Source organism: Ambystoma mexicanum, chromosome 3p (assembly GCF_040938575.1).
Source record: "Ambystoma mexicanum isolate Mex_15411 chromosome 3p, UKY_AmexF1_1, whole genome shotgun sequence".
Lineage (NCBI taxonomy): Eukaryota > Metazoa > Chordata > Amphibia > Caudata > Ambystomatidae > Ambystoma > Ambystoma mexicanum.
Window position 1 is genome coordinate 251,613,932 of NC_090925.1, and position 21,718 is coordinate 251,635,649.

General features: G+C 47.9%; 1 long non-coding RNA gene across 1 annotated transcript in view; it reads left to right on the forward strand.

Annotated features, from left to right (window-relative positions):
• Nucleotides 1-21,405, forward strand: part of LOC138580307 (uncharacterized) — a 165,466-nt gene extending 144,061 nt beyond the window's left edge. Inside the window, exon 2 of the long non-coding RNA XR_011304227.1 lies at nucleotides 18,213-21,405. This is a non-coding gene — a long non-coding RNA (uncharacterized lncRNA). The remainder of the gene's footprint in view (nucleotides 1-18,212) is intronic.
• Nucleotides 21,406-21,718: the final 313 nt, after the last annotated feature.

Consider the following 21,718-nt stretch of genomic DNA (forward strand, 5'->3'; position numbering starts at 1 on the left):
GGGGTATTCACAGGCACATGGGGGGTGGGGGGGTGAGATGGGGCATTCACAGGCACACGGGGGAAGGAGGGAGAGGGGCATTCACAGGCACACAGGGGGGTGAGAGGGGCCATTCACAGGCACACGGGGGGTGGGTGAGAGTGGGCATTCACAGGCACACAGGGGTGGGGGGGTGAGAGGGGGCATTCACAGGCACACGGGGTGAGAGGGGGCATTCACAGCACACAGGGGTGGAGGGGGTGAAAGGGGGCATTCACAGGCACACGGGGGCTTAAAGGGGCATTCACAGGCACACGGGGGGTGGGGGGGTGACAGGGGGCATTCACAGGCACACGCTGTCATGATGCCTACCCCCAGAGCACCAGGCCAGGCCCAGCACCCCCGGGAGCAGGCATCATGCCCCCGGGTAAAAGCCCAGCAGCCCCTTATAGGGGCTCTTTGGACTCTGTCCTGGCGCCAGGCTCATAAAGGAAGGTGTTTTGTGCACTTACCTGATGCAGACCATGCTGCAAGATTCAGGCCCCCCTGAGACCTGAAAGGGACTATTTTTTCATTGGGACTATTTTGCCACTCGGGCGTGGCCAGGGAAGGATACTTACCTGGAACTACTTTGGGGGCTATTTAAGCCACGCCCAGACTGTAGCTCACGCTTCGCGTTGTTCTGCATCCAAGCAGCTGAACGCTCACTATGTCTGCTCCTGCATCTGGTCTCCAGCCACGCCCGCCTCGATCCTGGAACACCTGTAAGGAAAGAAGAGAAGAGAATGGTGAAAACCAAGAATTTTATCAAACTTCTTACCTGCATCTGGAACCTTCACGCCAGCGTTCCTGAGAAAAGACTTTCATTTAAAAGCACCGCGTTACTCGCTGCAGCGCCGCGCTTCACTCACCTGTCCTTGGGAGTTCTTCTGGCTCCACCGCGACTGTCTGCTCCAGTCGCCACATCTCTGCGCCTAGGGGAGAGAAGAAGAGACAAAAGGTGAGCAGAAGGAACATATGAGGAAAGCCTAATTTTCCGCCATAACACTTACCGGTTTTCTGTTGGTGGACCATTCCTCATTTCGGGTCGGCGCCGCTTCGTTGGCAGGTACCGCACCCCGGCCCCTATGGGGAAAGGACAAAAGACACTACTGGAGAATATAAAGACATTAAGAGGGGTCGCCCCCTTCGCTAACTCACCTGAGTTTACCATCGGCAATTCAATCCCTCAACGCATCGCCTTCATTCTGCACCTGAAATAAAGGACAGATCACAGGTTAGGAAGGCAACAGAAAAGGAGGCTCAACACTTGAACTTTTGTAATCTTCATACTTACGGCGTTCCGCTCAGAAAAGTCAAGTGGATTTTGCCAGCGCCATTCTGAAAACCAGCGAAGTCACTGGACAAACACGCCCCTGCACCAGAAGCAGGATGGAGAGTTCATCCTTTCAAATCATGAGGTGAGCTTCAACCGGGGATTTCGGAGGAAGTTAGAGAAGAACGAAGGGGGGAAGGGGGAGCAAGCACACTATTCTGCAGACTGTTAATCCCCTTTCTCATCTGCAGAAGGATATTCCTACGGGCCAGACAAGCATGATTTGAGGGTCCTGTTCAGTCGCTGTTCCGAGTTCCCGGTCGAAGAGGCCACAGCAACCCAGACTAGACCGGCGCCTCCGAGGGAGTCAGGTTAGCGTTACAGAACGCGACGCCTTCCTACAAATTCCCACCCAGGCGCTATGGAAACTTCTGAGACTGATCAGTTGGCCCAACTATTGGGGGAATTACGGGCCGAAGTACATGCCGCTCGTCAAGAGACTAATGCTCTCAGGAGGGAAGTGATTGTATCAAAGGAAAGAACTGTTGACCTGGCTAGACAGTTTTTGCAAGGTCAAGCTGGACACACTCCTCTACCCGGTTCCGGGGGCAACCCCGCTCCTGTGGTTCCCAGTAACCCTGTGCATATTAATCTACCTGGAGACATGCCGCTGGCCCCACCCGAACGCTTTGCTGGGGACCCCAAACGATTCGCTGTATTCATGAATCAGTGTCGTTTGCACTTCCTATGCAGACCTGGGGCCTTGCCTAATGACCAGACCAAGGTAGCCTTTGTATTGTCATATCTCAGCGGCTGTGCTGCCGATTGATCAGTTCCACTGGTTACTCAAGATGACCCGATTCTCCGTGATTTTCAAGGATTTCGAGCAAGCATGGAAAGGTTATTTGCTCAACACTCTCAGGGGCAGGCTCTGGATGACGAACTCCTATCCCTGCGACAGGGCAATCAGGACCTCCTATCCTACATTGCAACCTTTAATAGACTAATTGTGGAAACTGGGTGGCCAGAGGATAAAAGAATCACGTAATTTTATCGAGGTCTACGCGGAGAACTTAAAGATGTCCTGGCCTAAGTTGTAAATACGCCCCAAGAATGCACAGAATATATAGACTTAGTGGTCCAATTGGATCATAGACTTCAAAACAGAAAAGCAGATCGGCCAAGTTTGAGACCCGGGTGTTGGTCAAGGCCCACGCTAACCCCAAGGGTGCTGATGTCTCTGAGCCTATGCAAATTGGAGGGGTTAAAGGACCTTTAGCTCAAAAAGAATGTGAAAGAAGACGGCAGATGCAATTATGTCTTTATTGTGGGTCCTCTGGACAATTTCTACGAGATTGCCCGGCAAAACCGCCCAAGAAGGTGGTAGGAGCCGCTGATAAAAACCATGAAGTCTCTGTTTCGGGAAACGACCACGCCCGACAAGCGTAGGGGTCCGCTTGCCGAGCTTGAAAACTAACTCTCAGACCTCGCATTTCATTGTGCCAATGGTCCTCGTAGATCCGGAACAGCCTAAGCGGTTGCATGCAATAAAGGCATACATCGATAGTGGGGCTATAGGTAATTATGTGGAACGTGAATTGGTCTCTAGGATTAACCTCCCTCTGCGTCCTAAAACCAGCAAAGATGTCATCACCACAGTCGATGGAACCGAAATTGCCTCTGGACCGGTAACACATTCCACTGCTGAGGTGACAATTATAGGTCCGGACGGCCATCGGGAGGCAGTTGTGTTTGATGTAATCAAGGCTCCACAGTTTCAGGTTATTCTCGGAATCCCTTGGTTAGAGACACATAATCCTCGAATTGATTGGCGAGCGAAGAGAATAACCTTCCCGGATTGTGCACAAACCTGCTACCCAGAAAATCTAAGTCTAGCGTCTGTAACCTCTGTCTCCATGCAACTACCTCTGGAATACCAAGACTTTCAGGACGTCTTCCAAAAGGAACAGGCCAACACGTTACCTCCCAACAGATCGTACGATTGCCAAATCGATCTGGTGCCTGGTGCACAACCCCCTTGTAGCAGGATTTATGCCCTTACTGAACCTGAGAATCTGCATTTGAGACAATATTTAGATCAATACCTAGCCAATGGTTTCATTCGCCCGTCAAAGTCTCCGGCATCCTCGGCTTTGTTCTTCGTGCCCAAAAAAGAAGGCAACCTTAGAACTTGTATCGACTACCGCGCATTGAACCAGATAACTGTTAAAAACCGTTACCCTCTGCCTCTGATCAGGTGAAGGACGCTTGCGTATACACCAAGTTAGATCTCCGGGGGGCTTATCATCTGGTGCGAGTAAAAAAAGCCGACGAATGGAAAACGGCCTTCCGTACAAAATATGGATTATTCGAATACCAGGTGATGCCTTTCGGGTTGTGCAACGCGCCTGCTGCCATCCAATTCTTCATGAACGATGTCCTTCGGGAACTCATCGATGGTTGTGTTGTCGTATATATCGATGACATTCGTGTGTACTCCTCTTCGGAATCTGATCACAGAAAGCATGTCAGGGCCGTCCTTGAGAAATTGCGCCAGCACAAACTGTTTGCAAAGCTGGAAAAGTGCGTTTTCCATACCACCGAGGTTGAGTTTCTTGGATTCATCCTGACACCTTAAGGGGTCCGAATTGACTCACGAAAAGTGGATGCCATCCTCAAATGGCCATCACCTAGTTCGGTGAAAGGTGTCCAAAGCATGCTTGGTTTTGCTAATTTTTATCGCATATTTATCCCGGAATTTTCACGTGTGGTACACCCCATTACTGCACTCTTGCGAAAAAATAAATGCTTCGAATGGACCGAGGAAGCCGAACATGCCTTTCAGGAATTGAAAGCTAAATTCACGTCCGCACCTATTTTGAAGCACCCGCGTCCCGATCTCCCTTATATAGTCGAAACCGACGCGTCCAACTTAGCCATGGGAGCTGTCCTGTCTCAGAGAGACCCTGAAACCAACCAACTGCACCCCGTAGCATTTTGGTCCAGAAAGTTCTCGCCGCCTGAGGTAAATTATGCAATCACTGACAAGGAATTATTAGCCATTAAGTCCGCCTTTAAGGCTTGGCGGCATTATCTTCTTGGCGCCAGGCATACCATCACCGTGATCACTGATCACCGAAACTTACAATATTTAAAAACTGCCAAGGCTCAATCGTCACGTCAGCTCGGATGGGCTTTGTTCTTTGCTGAGTTCGATTTTGTAATCACTTACCGCCCCGGCTGTAAGAATGGCAAAGCGGACGCGCTATCTCGAATAGGAATGGGAGAAATAGACACAAACTCAGAACCTGTGCCGATAATTCCCGAACAAAGAATTTTGGGGATAACCTCTTTACAAACCCTTGAAGACATTCAAACACGGGTAAAATAACTCCTGGAATCTACAGCCTTGCAGGATTGGATCCAAAGGGGGTCTTACTTTTCAGTCAACGATGGCCTACCTTACTTCCAAGGACGCTTATTTCTGCCAGAAAAGGAATTGCAAGAACTGGTTATTTCCCGTCATCATGATACCCTGATGGAAGGACATCCTGGCATTGCCAAAACTGAGGAAAAAATTAAACGACAATTCTGGTGGCCTTCCTGGCGAAAGGATATTAAATCTTTCATGATGTCCTGTGGAGTTTGCGTCCAAAACAAAGGCCAAAAGACAAAACCCGCCGGTCTTCTTCAGCCTTTAGACATTCCACCAGCACCTTGGCACACCTTGTCACTAGATTTTATCACGGACCTGCCCCCTTGTAATGGATACAATACTACTCTGGTTGTGGTGGATTTATTTTCCAAGATGGCCCATTTTATTCCGTTGAAAGGATTACCCTCAGCTTCTGTCCTAGCCAAGGAATTCCTCGAAAATATCATCCGTTTGCATGGATTCCCCTCCATACTAGTCTCCGACCGAGGAAGCCAGTTTATTTCTCATTTTTGGAGAAAGTGTTGTCAACTGGCACAAATCGACGTAAGACTCTCAACCAGCCACCACCCAGAGACCGATGGTCAGAAGGAGAGAACGAACCAGACCCTTGAACAATACCTACGATGTATGTTGCACCAATCGGAGGGTAATTGCAAGGATATTTTATGGGTGGCCGAATATGCATACAATAACTCGGTACACTCTGGAACTGGACAAAGCCCCTTTTATACCCTATATGGACATCACCCTCGTACTTCAGACCTGGACTCACCTCTGAGCCTTGAAATGCCCGCAGTGGACCATTTGCATTCCACGATAACTCAAGCCTTCAAGGATGCAACTGCACATTTGCAACAAGCGAAAGGTAAATACAAAAAGAATGCGGATCTGCATCGGAGTGAGGCGCCTTCATACCAAATAGGGGATCAAGTATGGTTGGCTACCAAACACTTATTGCTCAAGGGACCTCGGACTTTTAATCCAAGGTATTTGGGCCCTTACTCGATCAAAGCTATAATTAACCCAGTGGCAGTCAAGCTCGATCTACCAGCTAACATGCAGATTCACCCCGTTTTTCATGTGTCACTTTTGAAACCAGTGCAACCAGGAACCAGATTAATAAAGCCACCAGAACCAATCCAGATAGATGGGGAGCCTGAATTCGAGGTGAAGAACATTTTGGATTCTAAGATCTCAAAATCAAAACTTTTCTATCTAATTGATTGGAAAGGGTACGGGCCTCAGGAAAGGTCTTGGGAACCCAGCGACCACGTACATGCACCTCGGCTGGTAAAAAGGTTCCATCAGAATTTCCCAAACAAACTGAAACCTCCAAAGGGAACGACCTTGGGAGGGGCCTTGGGGGGGGAGTGCTGTCATGATGCCTACCCCCGGAGCACCAGGCCAGGCCCAGCACCCCCGGGAGCAGGCATCATGCCCCCGGGTAAAAGCCCAGCGGTCCCTTATAGGGGCTCTTTGGACTCTGTCCTGGCACCGTTGGCGCCAGACTCATGTTGGACATCAGTCTTGGCGCCATAGGCGCCAGGCTCATAAAGGAAGGTGTTTTGTGCACTTACCTGATGCAGACCATGCTGCAAGATTCAGGCCTCCCTGAGACCTGAAAGGGACTATTTGTTCAGTGGGACTATTTTGCTACTCGGGCGTGGCCAGGGGAGGATACTTACCTGGAACTACTTTGGGGGCTATTTAAGCCACGCCCAGACAGTAGCTCACGCTTCGCGTTGTTCTGCATCCAAGCAGCTCAACGCTCACCGTGTCTGCTCCTGCATCTGGTCTCCAGCCACACTCGCCTCGATCCTGGAACACCTGTAAGGAAAGAAGAGAAGAGAAAGGTGAAAACCAAGAATTTGATCAAACTTCTTACCTGCATCCAGAACCTTCACGCCAGCGTTCCTGAGAAAAGACTTTCATTTAAAAGCACTGCGTTGCTCGCTGCAGCGCCGCACTTCACTCACCTGTCCTCGGGAGTTCTTCTGGCTCCACCGCGACTGTCTGCTCCGGTCGCCACATCTCTGCGCCTAGGGGAGAGAAGAAGAGACAAAAGGTGAGCAGAAGGAACATATGAGGAAAGCCTAATGTTCCGCCATAACACTTACCGGTCTTCTGTTGGTGGACCATTCCTCATTTCGGGTCGGCGCCACTTCGTTGGCAGGTACCGCACCCCGGCCCCTATGGGGAAAGGACAAAAGACATTACTGGAGGAATATAAAGACATTAAGAGGGGTCGCCCCCTTCGCTAACTCACCTGAGTTTACCATCGGCAATTCAATCCCTTAACGCATCGCCTTCGTTCTGCACCTGAAATAAAGGACAGATCACAGGTTAGGAAGGCAACAGAAAAGGAGGCTCAACACTTGAACTTTTGTAATCTTCATACTTACGGCGTTCCGCTCGGAAAAGTCAAGTGTATTTTGCCAGCGCCATTCTGAAAACCAGTGAAGTAACTGGACAAATACGCGCCCCAGCACCAGAAGTAGGATGGAGAGTTCATCCTTTCAAACCATAAGGTGAGCTTCAACCGGGGATTTCGGAGGAAGTTAGAGAAGAACGAAGGGGGGAAGGGGGAAGCAAGCACACTATTCTGCAGATTGTTAATCCCCTTTCTCATCTGCAGAAGGATATTCCTACGGGCCAGACAAGCAAGATTTGAGGGTCCTGTTCAGTCGGTGTTCCGAGTTCTGCGCATCACGCTCGAAGAGGCCACAGCAACCCAGACTAGACCGGCGCCTCTGAGGGAGTCAGGTGAGCGTTACACACGTGGGTTGGGGGGTGAAAGGGGGCATTCACAGGCACACGGGGGTGGGGGGTGAGAGGGGCATTCACAGGCACATGGGGGGAGGTGGAGTGAGAGGGGGCATTCACAGGCACACGGGGGGCGGGGGGTGAAAGGGGGCATTCACAGGCACACTTGGGGAGAAGCCCTTGTCCTCATACGCCCGTTTACACTGTTCTTCTATAATCTGTAATGTGTCCTTGTTACCACTGCACCAGCTCAGTTCCAAAGTTCAGGTTAGACAGATGTGTGATGTAGAACTGCTCTTATGAGGTGCTTGGGGGAACCCACTCAGCTGCTCTCTCCTGAAGTCAGTTCACCAGCGGTGTCGCAATCGCATCTGACTTTCTGATGTTGGTACACACAGTTAAAGCTGTCAGTGGCCCCCTTTCTTGCAGCACCATTAGATACACCCGATCTTGGGTGAAACTTTGGGCCGTGTCTTGCGTGCAGTTCTCAGGTGTAGATCTTGAGGCTAGCTGCAGCCACAGTAGTGCCTCAGCAGGGGAAGACAAGGGAGAGGGGAATTGCAGTGCCAATCTTCGCACGGGTAATGCGCGGCACACCCCCCTTTTACCATGGCTGGCCGCTGTCCGGGATCCCAGGGATTCATGCGCTGCTCTTACCAGCGACACCTGTGTCCGGCGACTCAATGACGTATGTGTGAGTCCAGTTCTACCATGACACGTGTACTTATCACTCTCATGCCTGGAGCTATTTGGTGTTGATATGCACATGTCCCTGGATGTCTGCACACATGTTTATTTGACACAATGTGTACTGTTCTATGGTCTGCATGCAGGTGTTGGTTGCGTTATCCAGATGATGCAGGGTGTCCACTTGAATGCTGGTGCACATGTGCTGTGGATGCCTACCACTGTATTTGCACTCATATAGGTGATTTACAGTACTTCGTATGTATTTTTACTTGCAGCATTGGCACAAGTTTTATCATGAATTGTCATTCATCGGTTGTTATTCCCATGGTGACATGCAGCGCTACTGTGGTGGAGGGCCACTGACAATCAGTGTATTCCGTTGGTGGAATTTATTTGTGGGCACTCATGGGTGCATGTCCTGAGTTGTGCTTTGCTGCGGTCATGTACATTAAGCATACTCACTGCATGTTGCTGATTTATGTTACAGAGGGTACTGTCAGATGATGTGCAGTGGACGTGTTGAGGGATGTGGGCTGCTTGCAAGTCTGGCACATTGGCATTGGTGTGCAGCATTGATTATTTGCATGACATTTATCTGTCATGTTCAGGTTGGGATGTTTTGGGGCACAGTGTTTTGCTGTATGGGCATTGTCCAGTCACCACCCCAAATCGCTGCAGTGGTGTATGCACCCCCCCAATCTCACCCAGGTGGAGTATGCACCCCCCCGCCATCTCACCAGGTGGAGTATGCATCTCCCCACTCCCAATCTCACCAAGATGGAGTATGCATCCCCCCCAATCTCACCCAGGTGGAGTATGCATCTCCCCACTCCCAATCTCACCAAGGTGGAGTATGCAACCCCCTAATCTCACCCAGGTGGAGTATACACCCCCCAATCTCACCAAATGGAGTATGCATCTCCCCATGCATCTCCCCCCATCTCAACGAGGTGGAGTATGCATCTCCCCCGCCAATCTCATGCAGGTGGAGTATGCATCTCCCCCCCAATCTCACCCAGGTGGAGTATGCATCTCCCTCCCCCAATCTCACCCAGGTGGAGTATGCATCTTCCCCCCATTACACTGCCATGGGCACCACTGCTTACCGAGCAGCCAAGCACGTCGTCCAGCATGTCGCTCCATGTGGCGGGGTAGCGCGGAGTTCTGCAGCATCTGTCACGACCCTCGCCTAAACCCCCTCTGGCAAACCCATTGGCCAGGTGGAGTCAGGAATCGGGCCTCTAGAGCCTGGCATCCTCTTCAAAAGCCCTCATGGGGCCAGTCCTGGCACCTATGGCGCCAGGCTCATACACCATGAAAAACAATGTTCTTGGGAATTACTTTATTGTATTGTCAGCCAACATGGAGGCATCCACATAGCTTGGTTCCAAAGAACCAAGCTATGCGGTCTAGTGTTTTGAGTGTGGTAGCCTAGGGACTACTTTACCTGGACTATTTTGTTGGGGCTATTTAAACCACACCCGAGCAAGACAACACGCTTCGCATTACTTTGCAGCTTGCAACGTGACGCTCACCGTGTCTAGCTATTCCCTCGAACCTCGGAGAAGCAGAACCTGCAAGGAGACAAAAGGAACATCATTAGCATCAGCATCTTACCTGCAGTTTTCATCTTTAAACACTTGCAGCTACTGAGAACAGCTTCCTTGAATCTGCGCGCCGCCCGGACAGAACGACCTGAAAGAGGAAGATAGAGGCAACATTAAAGAAAGCAGTAGAGACATTTACAAATTACGAACTGCTCAAAAGGCTTACCTGGCTGGTCGGCTCTCGGCTGGCACCACTCCAGACATTCCACTCGCGCTGAAGAACACCGCGACCTACAAGGAAGGAAAACACAGGTTAGCAAAGAAAAGACTTTTCAGCGCTGCGCATAGCGCTTACTTACTGCATCATAGCGCTCTTAATGCGCCATCATTTATCAGCGCGGCTTAACCAAGCCAGTTCGCTGCGCTGAAGCTATGCATACCTACGGGAGAAAAAAGAGACATTTTAAACAAAGAAAGGCATGCAGGATAGCAACAAAACTAAAGAACTGCAATAAGACCTACCTGAACAATATCAAATGGGCCAGCGTCAGTGAAGCAACTGGAACGCACTCGCCCATGAAAGACAACGTGCCCCTGCAAAGAAGGCAGGACGGAGAGCACGCCTATTTCTACTACAAGGTGAGGAAAGGGCGCCAGAGGGACTGTAATCATATGGGGTGGAGGGAGGATATTTACCCCAGTCGGTCAGTCTTGAACACAGTCCTCCTGTATTTTCAAGCAGAACCTTCCCCGCAGACCACATCAGGGCAAAGCTGAGAAGCATACCAGCGAGTAACCCGGCTGGGTGGCGTCCCTGTGGATACCAGGTGAGTGTAACAGCACCATTGCATCATGAGTTGATCCGGGAAATCGGGCACAACAATGTATGATCATCTTGCTGGAGTCACATACCATCTGCACATTGGTGGAGTGGTATAGCTTACGATTGCGGTACACCAGCTTCATGGCATGAGGGACCACCAATTTCACATGGGTGCATTTGAGGGCACCGATACAATTGGGCATGCCTGCCAGTGCATGGAAGCCAACTTTAGTGTCAGAAAGCTCCTGGACAGTCTGGGGTAGGGATATGTAGTTGCTTGCGTGCTTCAGGAGGGCATCCAGCACTTGGATCAGCATGTGTGAAAAGAAAGGTTCTGATATGCCATGCCGCTGCCCCACTGTGTGCTGGCAGGTGCCTGTGGCCAGGAAGTGGAGCACAGGCACTACCTTCAGTAGAGGGGGGGTGGCGGTGCAGATTTCAATCAGGCTGACATCGTGTATCATGTCCACAATGGTGGTGATGGTGTCTTGGTCCAGGCAGTACAGGGTGTGGATCTGCACAGGGGTTAGGTTGAAAAGACTGGCTCTGATGCGAGGGATTGGTGGCTGCCTACGTGGTACCACTGGCTACACTGGTGGGACTTCCTGGGCCTGTCTCACCCGCCTTCTCCTCCTGCGTCTCCTCTCTAGTGCTGGTTGTTGTTGTTGCTCATGGAGTAGCAATGTAGGCATGTCCTCCAGCCCCGAAATCGCAACAGCAAGTGGGATTATTTTGGTGTGCGAAGGGGTGTGGTGTGTGGGTGTGCTCCTGTGCTCCTTTTTCCTCCACCTGTGCTGATTGTGTGCACCTGTGGTAGTTGGGAACACAGCAGATTGCTATTTATGGGTGATCTGCGATGCCGGTAATACTGGCATTGTGGTGACCCTATTTACCGCCTTCAGGATGCAGGTAGGTGCATGCCTGCGTAACTTGTGATGTCCTCCTGTTAGCGGCATCACAGTATTGCCACCACGAAGGGCGCGTGTACAAGTGCATGCCAGTATGGAGGGGCACGGTCCAAGAGTGAGCCCCTCTCTGCTTTGCTACAAAGGAACCCACAGGAAGGTTCAGTGGAGGGAGTGAATCCCTCTGCATATCTGACACCAGAGCAGCAGAGGACCTGCAGGGCTTTGCTCCATCAGTATGCCCCTCTGTTCTCACTGAGACCAGTCCTCATCTGTCAGGCTGAGTCTTGAAGCTATCTGCAGGAGCTGCTGAACCACAACAGACCCTCAAAGGTGTGATGCACTGAACTAATCTTTCCATAGCTGAGCACACCTCACCCCCGGGGGAAAGGGGAAGTGGAGAAAATAATAAAGACACAGATTCCTTCAGTGATCTGCAGCGGAAAGAAGAGAGAACAACATTTCTGGTTATGCTCAACATTTCCTCTCTATCTCCCTGAAAACACAAACCAAAGCATGGAATATGTGTTCCTGTTAATCCTCTGCAAATTGCCTAGAGGATGAATTTTAGTATTGAACGCTGAGCTGGATTGCGCAAGATTCAATATTCCTGAAAAGTGCTTCTTCACCTCTCAATCTTTACTCATTCTTTTAGACAACTACTAAGGTCCAACCCTTTTAATCCTTTCTTTTATTTTGTACACACTCCCCTCTTCCTTACAAAAAAGCAAATGAGTTCAAAGTCTCAGGTTCCTTGATAACCCTGTGTTTTCAGTTATAGTTCAGCATTGAAATATAACTCTTGGCCAGTCAAGAAAGGGTTCATGTTTTAGGAAAAACAAAGCTCACTTCAAAATAGAACATTCTGTTGCTGCTGTCCACGATAACACATGCTCTCCTCTCTCCACAGAACTGAAGGAAAGTCGCTGTGCAGCCCGCGCATTGTAACTGATCTGAAAAGGCTTCCGAGTTCCTTTTCAATAAAAGGTCCAAGTGGCGAAGAAAAACACACTGTAAAAATTTCATACACGCATGGAATATATATAAATTGTAACTGACGTAGATTTGTTCACTCGCGCTCCCGCTCAACACATAAGTCGAGCGGTCCTGAAATGACACGCTTGGCAGCCGGAAACCCTGCAGATCAATGCGTGGGTTGAAAACGAGCTGCTGCTTAAGGCTTAAGGCCGCTCTTTAGTGAAATCCGACACAAACGAGAAGCTCCATAGCAACGGAGCTGAAACAAACAACTCCCTCCATTTGAGAATGTTACTACGGAGTGAAAAAGTAAACAAATCGATACACTCGGTAAAAACAGTATGAAATAAGGAAAGTAAAACATGAGCACACAGTTCTAGGCATTCATTGACAGAAAAAAATGTTATTTTAACACTCCTCAGTCAATTAACTAGTTCCTATTTGTTCTCAATAAACTTTTAAAATGAATCTGAAGAGGGGGCGTGGCCAGAGGTCGAGCGATGCATACATCGCTCCCGGGCCGCCAGCTAAATCCTGCTCGAGATCCTGCAAAAAACAGAACATACGGAGAGAAATCACAGCCACGTGTGGGGGATACCCAGGCAACAGTCTGCTGTCAAATCAGCCCGAATCAGAGCCTGGAACACAAGAAAAACGCAGCTGAAAACAGGAGGTTTTGCAGCTGTACGCGGAATCCAAGCCAAGATGGCCGCCGGAGCTCGGCACTAAAGGGAAGACACATACTGCTACGGAGATACCCCCGCAACGGACATCTTGTACTGGTGGAGGGGAGGGTGGGGAAGACACTCACCCGTGATCCGGACCTGCTTGCCCTTGATCTGGACCTGCGGTCGTGCGAGAGCGAAGGATTGTGAGCTGTGGGACGGGAAGCAGCCAGAACCCCGGACCGCCTGGAACCCGAAGAACGGTCGACCACAGACACTCCCCTAGTGACCGTCAGAGCGGAACGCGAGATACGGAGCTGGACCGGTGGACCACTGTCAGTGTGGGACAGATATTCAGGCTCGTAACCCCCGCAGCGATGAGGTGCAGGTATTGGCGCCGGGCTCGCCCAGTGGAAACACAGCAGATTGCAAGCCGTGCCTGCTCCCGCGCGGCGATAGTACCGCGGCAAATGGTGTGCCCATGCTGTGCATACGAGCTTGAACCCAGCCAATTGAAGTGAAGCGGAGGGCGAGCCCCTGCCATCCGGACATTGTGATATTCATTGGGGTGTATATAAAGAGCAGCGAACGGTCCACCCTGCAGCAACGGGAGGAATGGCTACAACACACGCCTGGCCGAAGCCATACCCTGCCCTCCCCTGTTGAGGCTGTGGTGCATGAAACACTCCCCACCTATCCTCTCAGCAGCAGTGGAGGGGCTCGAGGTGGGACGACACATCTTCTCCGATCCATCATCTCCTGCCCTAACATAATATCGCAGCACACAGAGAGAGCAGGCCAACCACGTACCCCTGAGGAAATGCAATGGACACCCCCCAGCTCTTCCTGCTATCACGCACTAAAAGAGGTAGGAAACGATATCTCCTGGAAATAGAGCTGCCCTGAAAAATCCGGCGCTGTGCTATCTGGAGTCTCGACAAAATAAAGGTGGACCACGTGTAGGTTGCGGGTGCTCCGTGCCACGTAGAGCGCCCGCTGTACCCCCTCGTGTTGGCGGGCATTTCGCGGTACTCCAGGGCCTATCCAGGAGCCACAAGGCAGGTAAGGAGAGGGGGAGGCGGACAATAGCCGGCACTACGCAGCCCACAAATGGAGCAACCTGCGTGGCAGGTGGGTCTCCTGACAATCAGATCGCACAAGCGAGGCCTCCACCCTCTCCCCCACCCCATAGCCGGCATATATATAACTCACATAGGCGGCGTGAGCTGTCGAACTGCCTGAAATAAGAGTCCAGGCTACAGCACGGACAAAGGCATAAAGTGACCACACGAAACTTTCATCCAAGCTTTGAGCACTATAGGACAGGGAGTGATCCAATCGTGAAGTCAGACCCATTCCACCAGCTGCCAAACATAAAGAGAATACAAGACCCAGGAAATAGTCTCCGAGATGGGCAAGGAGAAAGCCAAGAAAGCAGGGACCCAGAGCACTATGGAGCAATACACTACGTCGGCCCTGTAGTGATACACGAAATTGCAACCTTGCCAATCAGGGCTTTAGATGACAGCATTAGCCGCTGAAAGCCAATAGTGTATTCAAAGTATGTGCTAAAAATGCTGACAGTAGTACAGGCAGGGAGGGCCCCCAGCTATGTAGCTAATAGGTTTTTGGAGTGTTTGGAACATCATGGCACCTATATAGCGCTTAGATAGCCAGTCTTAAGCGCTATAAACACTAAGCTATGAGTGCATGCCTTTTAGAGCTTGCAGATGGGGTTAATACATCCCTGCTTCCCTTAGAATATTCAGCCTCACTAACGTTAGCCCTGGCTCCAAGCTAATCTTCCTTTTCTCTGGGAAGGTACTGATAAGACATTCCTCAGCCAGCGCAGATGGGAACAAGGGAGGGGGTAGGAGCGAGCAGGGAGCATCTCAGAGAGAGCTGGGTTTTTTCCATGAACCAGCCTCACAGAGAAAGTTCTGGAACTATGCGTCATGGTGACTGACAGCAAGAGATTATAAAGTATCCATGCACACATGGGATCAGGGGGAGATCGCCTGTGGACTTGATTCGTGTACAGTCAGGTGCCCGGAATTGGCTCTCACGGTGTCCTCCAGCCTTGTTTTTCTATGAGAAACCCAGGTCTCCCAGGGCTGAGATTAAGGGACGTAAGACTGTGTTTCTCTATGTTTATGTTTCTCTATATTTCTCCATGTTTCTCTATGTTTATCTAAGTTCCATGTTTCACTATATTTTGCATTGCTCTTTGTTTTATGCTTTGTAATATTCTCTAACTTGAATCCCAAATGTATATGAAATTCACTGCTTAGAATAAATATGCTAAAGCTTTGAGGGTGTCATTTGTCACTAGCATGAGATCACTGCTCAGCACAATAGAACCTGTATTTTGGGCTGAATTGGGTATTTTTGCTCTCAAAGGGCTGGCCCCGAGGAAGATTTTGCCCAATATCAAGACATTTGGTGGCAGCTTTGTGGGATTTGTGAAGAGCAGTGCCATGACATGACAAATGGTGTGAGAGAACACAGTGTAGAGTGGGGAGCAGGCTGTCGCATTTCCTTGATGGTCTCACTGCAGCTCTGAGACTTCAAAAGGCAGCAATGTTGTGTCGGTTTGCCGTGGCCGATAGCTTGTGTGGTTAAGACTCCCTTCAGTAAATCAGTCGTGACTGACTTATTGCATGGGATTGGTGCCAGGGAGTACAAGGCAATAAACGAGCGGGAAATGGCTTTGTTTAAAGCACTCCGATGAATGGTTAAGAAAGATGTATGCTCAATTAGAAAAAGAATTTTATCATGTGGTTTCCCAAGTTTAAAGTTGTAATTTGGAATGCATAATGAGACGGAGTTCTCATCTCTATTCTGTCATGAGGGCAGGAAAAAAAAAATAATAATTGCAGGGATTTGACATGCAAATTGTGAATAGTGATTTAACCATTGACTCAGCCCCAGTGTGCTAGCGAGTGGGGGCTGTAATGTTCGGAGGCGAAGGTTCGTCTTTTTTGATATATGCTTTTGAAGGGTTGGCATTCCTGAATAATGAGGAAGGGGAATGAGCCATGCTTAGGAGAATGAGTAACATCTGTGCTGAGAGCCTAAAGAGTTTTTTCTTTCTTTTGGCAACTGTAAAATTCCATGTGCTAATGGTGGCAAATTCTGTTTAAAGGAAACACACTAAAATGGTTATATTGCATTTTAGGCTGTGCCATGCTTATATTGGGTGAGAGACTCACTTAAAAGGAAAGTGAGTGAATGTTATTTGGATTTTCGATTTTTGTGTACTGATTTGAAATTGCAGAACCAGCTTGCAATGGTTGGGGGGAAAAACAATTTATATTTTTCTAAATTGCCCCTGGAGTATTTTTGACTGTCCCCATGCTATGCCATGGATTTGTGCTGTTGCCTTATTAGTGATGTATGCTTTGGAAATAGTGACCTGTTGACTGTGATACATGGGGAAAAATGTTGTTGACACATTAAACAGCCCACAAGCAATAGAGTGTGGGTTGTTCTTGCAGAAAAAAAAACGTGCAGGGAGCTGCACTAAATATGGCATTTTTATTTTTTAAATGCACTGAACTGAGTGGTTATAGTTTGGCAATGGTACAACAGAATGAAACATCTGTGTGTGATAAGATAGCACAAAGATTTAATGGGTTGTGAGTTCTCTTGAAAGATCGCACATTACAAGAAAAAAAAAGACGCTTTGACATTTTGCAAAATTACATGGAGTAGAAAAATGACAAGAAAAGTGCCGCTTTTGAAAAACAAGAGTCTTGCTGTATGTGCAGAGCTTGTGCCTTGAAGCTGTCTTGGGCGAGGTGCGTGAAGGCAAACAAAAGCAGAAACAGTACAAGAAAGAGTTAATTTGGATGAACTGTCTGAAACGAGTGAAGCCGCCACAGTATAAGAGTTATAGGCAAAAGAGATAAGCTGCGTGCTAATGGCGCTGCCAGGTGCACACGAAAGATAAACATGCCTGCATTCCTGAGGAAGGGGGAGCAAAAACAGAGAGCTGTTCAAAAGGTAAAGAATTTGCCCAGTAAACTGTGGTACGGAGCAAAGGCTTCATGCAGGATGGCAGACGGGCACATCACATCTGAACATTTACCTATGCATCTGTGAATGGGCCAAGAAAAGACAGCTGCCCATTCCAACAGACATTACTGTGCAAACCGCATTCCCATGTGATGTGATGTGAAGTGAAGTAAAGCGCTATTGCTGTGCAAGCTGCATTCCAATGCTCCATGTGATGTGAACTGAAGTAAAGCGCTGTGCACTGGAGAAGAAACCTCTAGGCGCTTTGAGAAGAGAAAATACACATCTGGCAAACTGCAAGCTACATTGCCAGGGGATGGAGTAACTGACAAAGACATTATGGCATTCCAGATGGAAGCAAAACTGACAAAATGTGCTTAGCCGTTTTGCAAGAGACAACATGCAGAGCGGGGCTTTGAAGTACAACATGAACACTGCACATTAGCCATGATCCAGAAGCCACACGGCTTAGTGCAAGAATGAATGATTTGTTGAAGCAACAAAAGAAACTGACTCAGACTATCGCACTCAAAGGAGTGGTTCAAAAACAGCAAACGCCCTTTGAAAAAATGACAAGTGAAAAAACCAGAGACTTGAAAAGACACTGCTAAGAAAAGAAAGATAAATAAACAAAGCTGCTTGTACAACTGTAAGCGGTATTGGACTGAAAGACTTTACCTTTGAAAAATGGAGTGATGCCAGCAGGGCAACCTAAACCAAGATCATGGGACACTGGAAGCAAGTTGGCGCCTGGCATTGGTGATCGCTTTGGTGAAAAAGAAAAGCATTGTGCGACCTGGGTACTTACTATATGGCTTTGTAAAAGCACAGATCAGTCTGAGGTACCATTGACCAGCTATGATTGCATTGCACAAATGAGTTTGTGATTAGGCAGTTACACCCCGTATGGTTGAGTGTAAATAAGCCCCCAGAAACATGCAGAAAGGTGATAAATAATTGCAGTAGCAATGACAAAGTGTGTAGTTACCTGATGAGACTTTTTGAAGATGGGGGTGGTATTATGGGAAGGGGTGGATAACGCTGATATTGAAGTTTTGATGACATCCTAACATTTCTGTTTGTATTTTGCCTAGGCAAAGCACGACAAGACATTTCATAATATAGAGAGTGAATATGCAGTTTGTGGGTGACACTGATCAAAGAAGGGTCAGACGCATTCTCAGAGAAAGCGAGCCACTGCGACATGCTATTTCAACTTTAACGTGCCCTGCACCGCACTCAATGCTGTAACCTGCGAATAGTGTCCAACAGAGTAATAACTTTTGCTGAACTGGCACGGTGCAGACTTGGCTAATTATCAAGTATTTGATGCTACACATTTAAATGACATGTTTTGCCCTTTCTTGTTTAAAGGACTATGGACAATGAATTGTGGACTGTAACATCAGGCACCACATACAGCTGTGTGACACAGCAATTGAATGCTAACACATTGAAAAATGGTTTTTAAATGCACTGTTGAGATGAATCTGAAAAAACCAAATGGTTTTACTCTTCCAACTGAATGGCTTTAACCAGAGATGTTTTGTTTTTTGAAAAAAAAAAATATTCTACATTGCACGTAGGCAGGAGAATGATTTATGAACTGTTGGGGCAGCAGAATTATGCAAGCAGGAGTGTAATTAATTTTGAGATAAGATGAGTGCGCACATCAAAGTCACCTGTGCGTAGGTTAAGATTCTTAATTGAAGTAATGCTGCCAAGTGTATGAGCTATAATTTGAAATGGTAATCTTTGAAACACTGGATACTTTTACAGCCAGCTTAAGGCAGGTAAATGAAACCATGACTGACTTGATGTTTGATTTTATGACACAGAGTGTGACACGGTTTTTTGTTAAACCAACCAGTTTCATGTTTTTGTGGGGACAGCTGTCTCCAGCACACTAATGCAAAGAGTCACCTTTTGATTGTAAACATTTGGAATAATTCTTTGGAAAAGCGCTACAAATGAGTATCCACATGGAATTGCTAGTGTACTGGCCTGGCACATTGTCAGGCATCTTTTGTCACTGAATGGATACCATTTGTTTAATTTGTCTAATGTGATGTTTTTCTGACCAAGAACTGCAGCGAGTGTTCTCGCCAAGATTTAATGAACTATAACTTGACTAAATGAATTTTTTCCATGGTGTGATGAAACAGCCACTGCCGGATAGTAGTATGGTGTTTGTGGCTAAAGTTAATATTGTATATGGTAGATATCCCACTTGAAGAAGGGTATTCTCCAAGTCACAGAAGGTAGACACTGTGAACCTGTTAGATTTTCCAGTGGTAAGACAACATGTAAATTGTAGACTGGTAATGCACACCTTCATTATTACAGTGCTACACTTAGACATAGATTTATCATGAGGCAATGTTTCCTTAGTACTACCAAGCTGCTACAAATGGAGTCCATTTCTATGGCCCATCACTAGAGTGCGTGTAGCTAGGGAGCTAGATTCATTAATTGCAGGAGCTTTATATGCTTGTGACATAGAAACTGTGCACTATAAGCTAGCCACTATGGGTTCTGATGCCAGCTCTGCTATAGAACTTCTGGCCTAGTGGGGCCCATTGATATGCCCAGCACTGCTACAAGTATTGACAGCCAATTGAAGATAACAGAATTTTAGACATGAAGACATTTTTGTCTGCCATAGGGCAGGTCAACAAGACTGCTAAATACACACAATGCATTGTATGGCAAACATTGTTAAATCAGCAGGTGTTGGCTTTTTACTGGGTGGGGGCGACCATCCTCCACACACTGGCACGCAGAGCTACAGTTACCAGCATACATATGGATTGAATTGCTTGCTTTTGATTGCATGAATAACACATGCCATGCTTTGATGTAAATTAGTAGAATTGTTTTTATTTAGACAACCTGGTGCCCATGGGTTCACCTTGTTCACGAAATTAGATGGTTTCTGGTTGGGTTCCACCTACCTGGGGGAAGTGTCTAGTCACACAGCCCATAGTCACGCTTGAATGCCCTGGGATCAGGGGGAGGGTAGGCCCTTAGGGTGAAAGGCTGCCAGGTTTTAGAATTGGTAACCCTACATAAATGCAATAGTGCATTGTAGATTAGACTACACTGGATTGCCTTGACATTTTAACTGCATGCTGCTTTTTAACTGACAATCAGTTATACAAAATTGATTTAGGTATTTTTGTGTAGGCCAGGTTTTGGCTAGAGTAAATGTCCATGTTCACTTGGCGTAGGTATTTTTGTGTAGGCCAGGTTCTGGCAAGGGTATATGTCACTGTTCACTTTGTGTACATTTTTGTTTAGGTAGTGTTTTACCTTGCATGCCACGCTAACTAACCGCTAGAAGATAGTTTGCTTAAACCTCTTGCAAAGCCCCTAGGTCTTTATCACTGCACTAAATACTATGTTGATAGGTATTAGTCAGCATTTGTCGCACAAACGTTGAATAGGGGTGGAATGTAGTGATACACGAAATTGCAACCTTGCCAATCAGGGCTTTAGATGACAGCATTAGCCGCTGAAAGCCAATAGTGTATTCAAAGTATGTGCTAAAAATGCTGACAGTAGTACAGGCAGGGAGGGCCCCCAGCTATGTAGCTAATAGGTTTTTGGAGTGTTTGGAACATCATGGCACCTATATAGCGCTTAGATAGCCAGTCTTAAGCACTATAAACACTAAGCTATGAGTGCATGCCTTTTAGAGCTTGCAGATGGGGTTAATACATCCCTGCTTCCCTTAGAATATTCAGCCTCACTAACGTTAGCCCTGGCTCCAAGCTAATCTTCCTTTTCTCTGGGAAGGTACTGATAAGACATTCCTCAGCCAGCGCAGATGGGAACAAGGGAGGGGGTAGGAGCGAGCAGGGAGCATCTCAGAGAGAGCTGGGTTTTTTCCATGAACCAGCCTCACAGAGAAAGTTCTGGAACTATGCGTCATGGTGACTGACAGCAAGAGATTATAAAGTATCCATGCACACATGGGATCAGGGGGAGATCGCCTGTGGACTTGATTCGTGTACAGTCAGGTGCCCGGAATTGGCTCTCACGGTGTCCTCCAGCCTTGTTTTTCTATGAGAAACCCAGGTCTCCCAGGGCTGAGATTAAGGGACGTAAGACTGTGTTTCTCTATGTTTATGTTTCTCTATATTTCTCCATGTTTCTCTATGTTTATCTAAGTTCCATGTTTCACTATATTTTGCATTGCTCTTTGTTTTATGCTTTGTAATATTCTCTAACTTGAATCCCAAATGTATATGAAATTCACTGCTTAGAATAAATATGCTAAAGCTTTGAGGGTGTCATTTGTCACTAGCATGAGATCACTGCTCAGCACAATAGAACCTGTATTTTGGGCTGAATTGGGTATTTTTGCTCTCAAAGGGCTGGCCCCGAGGAAGATTTTGCCCAATATCAAGACAGGCCCTGACCCCTCCACCAGACCAGAACAGATCTGATGGCCCACAAGAACTGGGGGAAAACTTATCACTTAAGGACGTGATGAATGCCATCTCCAGTTCACGAGCCTCAATGGAGGTAAAAATGGACAGCATTAGCACTGAAGTGTCCCTACTGCGTCATGACCTCCAAAAACTATCATCCCGTA